We start from the raw sequence: 7,510 nt of genomic DNA, 5'->3' as shown, positions 1-7,510 counted from the left end.
GAGTAGAATACTACAGCTGGGTGATCAAATGGTAGCGTAATCAATCCTGATACAGGGCAGTCATGATACAGCAAACATAAGCCGATACCACAAATTACTTGGTACCTACAAAACCACAGTTCGGAAATAATACCCTAGTTCGAAACTTTCAGTATGCAGCATAGTTGCAGCATCATTACTTCAAACAACTAAACTGAACTGTCACAGCAAGAAGAGTCAGTCAACCGCAATAAGCGACCAGGCAACGGTGACTTTCATCCTGCAGAAGCCAAAATTAAGCATACCATGGCTTCTATCAGCCTTCTTTGGTGGGAATTCCTTCCATCTTTCCACAACCTGGTTATCACCTTGACGCCATGCCTCAACAGAAACCTTCAACTTTCCATTTACTTCAACAGAGACAACATGCCGTGAAAGCTTCATCACGCCATCACCAGTAACAGGGACTTCCCCATCTGCAGAGTCAAGTAAGGTCATGTTTAGTTCCCTCCAAAATTCCAACTTTGACACTATGCAAAAAGAAGATTCTCCATCACATCAAACTTGCGGTACATGCATGGAGTACTAAATTTAGACGAAATCAAAAACTAATTGCACAGTTTTGTTGTACTTAGCGAGACGAATCTTTTGAGCCTAATTAGTCAATGTTTGGACAATAATTCACAAATACAAATGAAATGCTACAGTTGCGCATTTATGGCAAAATGCCAATTTTGCCACTCCTAAATTGGGAACTAAACAAGGCATAGAACACGACCTAGGGGTGCCCCACTACTGACTAGCACACTTATCGAGGCTTCCACACAGCTAAGAAGATGGCTATATGTAAGCTGTACGGTGCTAAGCTTGCTTGTGTAATTTGCATTAAGTAAGGATTCATCTCGAACCCAGCACAATAATGGCACAGCTAGAGCGCTTAAGTCTTTATCATCAGATTCAGTAGTTCCCTTCACTGTCAGCTTAACCTCAAAGGTCACAGGATCAAGCAATACAACAGCACGTACAGGACCCGTCAGTGTTAAACATGGATCCTGTATGGAACAGCAGTAAATAAACAATAAGTAAACTGAAGCGAAAGGATAGGTCAACAGTCAACTAGAAGCTTATCAATACAAAACAGCATAAGGAAAACTCAACACCATTAATGATATAGGGTGCATCCAAGAAGGACACTAGCCGTAGAAAAATGATATTTGCGGTGTATATACAAATAATAAACAGGCTAATAATTAAGAATGTCTTGCAATGCATAACCGCTTGCCAATGCAGTGCAAATAACCCTAAAACGTACATGTTCAAGCCAGAATAGAGGAGAAAACACAAGAAAGTATCAAGCGCAAGAAGAAGAAAAAAATATATGACACTAGTTCAAAACAGATTAATGGGCAAAAGGGTACATTGTCAGGGTGCATGGATACCTTAGGAGACAGTCTGAGTAAGGTAAAAGAATTGCAGGCAACCTTTCCTAGGGCCTCCGACAACGTGCACCTGTTTAACTTGCTAGACATGTTAATTTCCTTGTGTACGTTTGATAAAGCCCATAGACATATGCATATCTTATGTCCTCGCTTGTTAGTTGTTACAGAAAGGTTGAGCTGTCTACATGATTCAAATTCAATTAATAGGAATTGCACTTCAATGGGTGTCAGGCACTGTGAGTTTCAGAATGGTGGAGGGTATCAAAGATACTGAATGGTGGAAACTCCAAGCATGGGTGCATATATAGTAATTAACTTGTGTACATAAAACCCATACACATATAGTTTAATTTTATCGTACGCGTATCTTACGTCATTCTCGCTTGTTACAGAAAGGTTGAGTTGTCTACATGATTCAAATGCAAAGTAATAGCCTAATAGGCATGCCACTTATACGGGCATGAGGCATTGTAAGTTCTACAAAGCAACTACTAGATGTGGCACTTCTACAATCGTGAGGCATTGTAAGTTATACAAAGCAACTCAATACAATCAAAGTTCCATGACACCTAAATTCTAGAAGCTCGTCAAAGATACTGTTTGACGGAATTAAACAGATTAACTAACATCTTTGAGGAATTGCAGGTGTGAAAATACGGCATGGTAACAAACTCCAAGCATAACGACCAGACAGGTGTATGGGAAAGTCGTAGAAAACTACGGGTGATGGTTTAGGCAGAATAATAAGGGGAAAAAGTGAATCGTACTCCAGGTCAGGCATATACATATAGTGCGAACCTTTTCAGTGAGGATTTGGCAGTTATCCCTCGTGCGTTTGGAAGATAATATTGCGATTGTGATCAACTGAGTCACGTAGGGCAACCATACTGAACACCTGGAGCGGCCAATGTAAACCCTCTCCTATTCCTCCAACTTTGACTGAGAAGATCTGTAGAGTTTTGCGTGTGGTGGCAGTGTAAGGCGGTGAAGGCTCATCTGTAAAGCGCGTGGGTTTGATCTTGGCTGCAGATAACGTATGCAATTTCAAATGAGTTCAGATAGAAATCAATACCAGCAGCCATCGTGATAACAATTGTGACAATAATTAACATGCATAAGCATATAAAAAATAATGTATAGGAATCGCATCTCAGCTTATTTATTGTTGTTCATTTCTGATCCAACCACATCTATGTATCATGAGAAGATTGTAAAAAACCTATATATATTATATCTAGAGTAGCAAATGCATAAACTTTTGATGGGAGGAAACAGTATTGCTAGCTGGTACGAATTAATCAATCGAGATACAGAAGATAATGGATGGATTGGTTAATGACAAAAAGTAGCAAAAACCCTAATTAGCCCAATTGAGGAGGGTGTCATGACTCACTGGTGTCATCGAAGGAACCGAAGTAGCCGGACCAGAGCACGTTCCAGGTATCGGGAAATCAACTGGCCTCCAACGCGTAAAGGTCTACCTTCGGCTTTCCTTTCGCCTCCTCATACTTCCTCTTCCACGCTTCATACGATTCCGTCGCCAAACATGCCAACCTCTCCTGCGCCACCATAGTTTCAGGGTCTTCCTTTTTGCTGCTCGGCACCGCCGATCCCCTTTCACGGAGTCTCTTCCTCCCCTCCCTCTCTGTCTCCTTTGCCCTCTCCACCTCCATCTCGCAACATGCGAGCACGGCAAGCTGCTGCCGCCGCTCTGATTCCCCTCGCGACTTCACCGCCTTAGCACGAGAGGTGGAGGGAATTTTTTTAGGACGGAAGAGAAAGGGATCGGGAAGGAAAAAAGAAAAGAAAAAAAATAATGGGAAAAGAGAAAAAATAATGGGAAGAAAGGAGAAAAAGAAAAGGAAAAAGGAAAAAGGAAAAAAACATTTCATCCTCTTATTCATGCTACACAACCAGAAGAAACCGTTTTGATAAATATTTTTCCAATAAATATGAAGCTAAAAAAGCTGCTTCATCAGAGAAGCTACAGCCACACTGCCAAACAAGCTCTTATTATGATTACGATGACGGTGAATACTGGCTTGCTGGTCGAATGTACAAGCTGATTTTTACGTACCAATGGTAATGGGATCATGTATCAACGAAACAGATTCAGTGGTGAAAAATGAAATGATCCACATTCATCAGTAGTGCTACAAGAAATGGTCTGATTCAATATCCTTTTTTGGGATGTGTGAGGAAGGGGGAGACTGGGAGAGAGACCAACACCGGTCAATGGTTGAGATGGGTGGTTGGTTCTTTGCTGCTGCAACCGCTGCGCAGGGACAGGGCAGGTAACCTCAAACCGGAAAGGAAAAAAAACAAAAGGAGAGCAGCCTTATCCTCATCCGCACCCATCCCGGCCCCACAGCTTTAGCAGCAGCAGCCAACAACGATCAGGGCAGGCCAGCAGGGGGCAGCGAGCGCATGAACCGGTGCGACCGTGCCGGTCACCAATACAGTCGGGACGAAGGAACTCCGGTCACAACTCCCAAGTCGACTTCTCTGAAGTTGTCACGAGTCATACGAAACCCACCCCTTGTTTACTTCCCTCCAAACTCCCAACTTTGACACTATGCAAAAAGAAGATTCCCCATCACATCAAACTTGCGGTACATGCATGGAGTACTAAATATAGACGAAATCAAAAACTAATTGCACAGTTTTGTTGTACTTTGCGAGACGAATCTTTTGAGCCTAATTAGTCAATATTTGGACAATAATTCACAAATACAAACGAAACGCTACAGTGTCGCATTTATGACAAAATGCCAATTTGGCACCTCCCAACTTGGGAAGTAAACAAGGGCCCAGGCATAGCAAGTAGCAACAGCTGGATCAGATGCCCCCCCGCCCGCCCGCCACCCCACCCCCCGGGGGCACCGCCACGCGCCGGCCCACACCACGCCCGCCGCATGCTGCGCTCACCAGCGCTGCGCGGCCGTAGTAGCAGATGAAAGAAATCCTCGGTCATGATTTATGGTAGAAAGTTCTCCAACCATGAACGAGAAAAGGTACGAGAGAAATATTAGCTAGTAATTGAAACCCTAATTCTTAACTGGAAAAATTCTTAACAGGAAAGAACACCAAAAGACTCTACCCTTCCATCTCTGGGATAAATAGAGAGGGAAGGCAGAGCTTTTTTTTTTTATTTTTTTTTATCTTTTCATCAAAGAGTTGTCAGGCTGTTTTGCTACCTCTCATTCGCTTGCGCTAGGAGGAGGTAAATGCGGTTCAGTTGTTGCCTCTCGTTCCCTTTGCTGCTAGCTAGTGGAACCCTTGCTAGCTAGTGGAACCCTTGATCTTGAAGGCTAGAAACTGCGAACAATTCTGGTTTCTGGCTCTGGTAGCCTGGTTGGGTACTTGGGTGTGTCATGTGTGGTTTTTTTGGACTGTCCACGGGGAACTCGAGCATTTCTCAGGCCCCTGACACCCGAATTTGCTGACCACATGATATGATCCAACGGTCAGGGCATCTTCTTCAACCTCCCTTTGTTCCTCTTCCTTCGGATGCATCTTTCCTATTCTGAGCTCTCTGCCCTACCGCCGCCCAGACGACCCGCTGCCCCGCCGCGGTAGGCTAGGGTCTCACCGGAGCGCAGCTACCGGCACGTCGCGCCATCTCCGTCGCAACCGTCGTCGCCCCGCCCCTATCTGGCCCAACCGGCCTCCTCCACCGCCCGGGCTGGCCGTGCCACTGTCGCCGGCCTCACCACCCCCGCGCCCGCCACCACCACCGGGCCGCCCTGCCGCCAGTGTCTTCCCTCTAAAGCCGTCAATGGAGAGCTCGCCGGAGCCCAAACCCCCCAAACCCGAACCCCAAACACCAACCTCGTCGGAGGCAGAGAAGAAGCAGCACTGCCTTGATTGGTGAGAGGGAGGAAGAGTAAAAAATCGAGTGTGAGGAGGCTGGGGAATGATCGTGTGTATCGTAGCAATCCCCCTTTTTTTTTGCTACCTCCCTCTCTCACTCCATGGACCGTCAGATCGAGCGTGCACCGCGCCACGGCCTGCGGTCGGGCTCGGGCACCACTGGTGTCGACTGCATGACGACTTGCAGGTGTAACCGTAGCAGCACGCCAGTAGTAAGCTGAGTGAAACAATCACCACAAGTCGAGCACCGAGCTGGCTCCAGGAAAGTCCTGCGTTCGTCTCCTTACACTCGCCGGACTGGCTCACGAGGCGATGCACGCTCATCTTGCGGACGGGGCGCTAGTACGGGGCCGGCTGGCGTACATGAGCTTCGCCGGGAGCCCGGGATGCATGAGCGTACATGAAAGATCAAATCAGATAGCCTTTCTTCATAGAGATAATAATCTTAATAACCTGGAGCATCTGGACAAAGCAGGAATGGTGTCATCTTCAACAATCAAACATCAGCCGAGCACCTCCACGCCGATCCCCATCTCCTCTGCCACGAACACCTTGTTCATCTTCTGCTCCGCGTACATCGGCCAGCACAGCGTCGGCACGCCCGCCGCGACCGCCTACAGCACGGAGTTCCACCCGCAGTGCCTCACACGAACGTGCCGACCGCCCTGTGCTGGAGCACGTCCACCTGCGGCGCCCAGGACGCAACGACGAGGCCCCGGCCCTTGGTCGTCTCCAGGAAACCCTCCGGCTGAGCCCGCCGTTGGTCGCCTGGTTCTTTGGGGCTTGAACGACCCGCAGGAACCTCTGCCCGGACACCTCCAGGCCGGTGGCGATCTCCAGGAGCTGCTCCTCGCGGTGGACGCCGGCGCTGCCGAAGCAGAGGTACACCACGCTGCGGTCTGGTTGCCCGTCGAGCCACGACAGGCACTCGTGCCTCCCAGATGTAGTGCTCTGTTTCCTCGCACCGGGCGCTTTGACCAATTACCCGACGCAGAACACGGGAGGCACAGCCCGGCCGCCGGCGGGGAAGCCCGGGTCGCTGAGAGCTCGAGCCGCCCGCGGCTCCAACGACTCGAACGTGTCCACGAGGATGCCGTCGGTGTCGTCCGGCAGTCGAGCCCACCTGCTCAAAGCGGCGTTGTAGACGTCGCTCTCCAGGCGCTCGCGCATCTCCCTGCTGAGGTGAGACGCCGGGATGGGAGGGACCCCGAAGAACTCGAGGGGAGTGTCCCCAAGCTCTCCAAAGCTTGTTGGGATGTTAGTGGCCATGTAAGGGAGCTGGAGGTAGACGGCGAGAGCGGCAGCGCCGGCGGGGTAGAAGGCGTAGGTCGGCACGCCGAGCTCGCCGGCGACGTCGAGGGCGTCGAAGGAGAACACGTCGATGACGAGGGCGTGCACGCGCCGGAGAGGGAGGGAGCAGAGGAAGCTGCGGAGGCGCCCGTTGTGCGCGCGGATGAGGAGTAAGTGACGATGAAATCCTCGCAGGCGGAAGGCGGCTCCGCTACCGGCGGGAGTTTGCGGAACGAGACGGAGGGCTGGGAGGAGACGACGTGGTCGACGGCCGCGGCGAGGCCGGGAGGTTTGCTTGGGTGGTCGATGAATACCACGGTGACGGCGTGGCCGTGCTCGAGGAGGACCTTGGCCAGCTCCATCAGGTAGAGAACGATGGTCCTCTCCGTGGCTTCAGGTGGTGAGTTGAGACTTGAGAGAGCAGGGAGGTTTGGAGCATAGAGAAGAATAATGTTGAGCTTTGCATAACCGGTGCACGTTAAAAGAACTTGTGCTGCCTCTAAAGAAATCAACACGATATTGTTGTTTGAATCGAAAAGATTATCTACACATCGAGCGGTGCGACCGGTCCTTAAGAATGCTAATGGAAAATGTGGGTTATTACTTTTTTTTGATAAAAATGTGGGTTATTACTTTGTCGCACATGGCCAAGTGCGCAACGCTCATGCTAGCTAAGGTCGTGGCTGGGCCGCAGGCCCTGCTGGTTGTCCCCGGGAGCCCAGCTCGCCCGCTTTAAAGCTGGACTGGGCTGGCACCGGCACGTTCTTCTTGCGGGCTGGAAGCTGGGGGTGACAAATGCCAATTTTTTTTTTGGCACTGTATGAAAGCCAGCGACCTTGTCCCGCTTCAGAAATTAGGTTCAATTTTTTTTTCCTCCGAAGAGAAATCATTTATCTATCTGTCGACAGTCCAACAACATTCACGCAGAA

The 7,510-nt window shown here is 49.3% G+C and overlaps 2 pseudogenes; both read right to left on the bottom strand.

Annotated features, from left to right (window-relative positions):
* Positions 1 to 216: 216 nt before the first annotated feature.
* On the bottom strand, positions 217 to 3,091 carry LOC140221922 (uncharacterized; annotated as a pseudogene).
* Positions 3,092 to 5,688: 2,597 nt separating this feature from the next.
* Positions 5,689 to 7,154, bottom strand: LOC117846060 (anthocyanidin 5,3-O-glucosyltransferase-like; annotated as a pseudogene).
* Between the last annotated feature and the right edge of the window lie 356 nt (positions 7,155 to 7,510).

Source organism: Setaria viridis, chromosome 2 (assembly GCF_005286985.2).
Source record: "Setaria viridis chromosome 2, Setaria_viridis_v4.0, whole genome shotgun sequence".
NCBI lineage: Eukaryota > Viridiplantae > Streptophyta > Magnoliopsida > Poales > Poaceae > Setaria > Setaria viridis.
The sequence above is the reverse complement of the archived record's forward strand: the minus strand, read 5'-3'. Positions and strand labels throughout refer to the sequence as shown.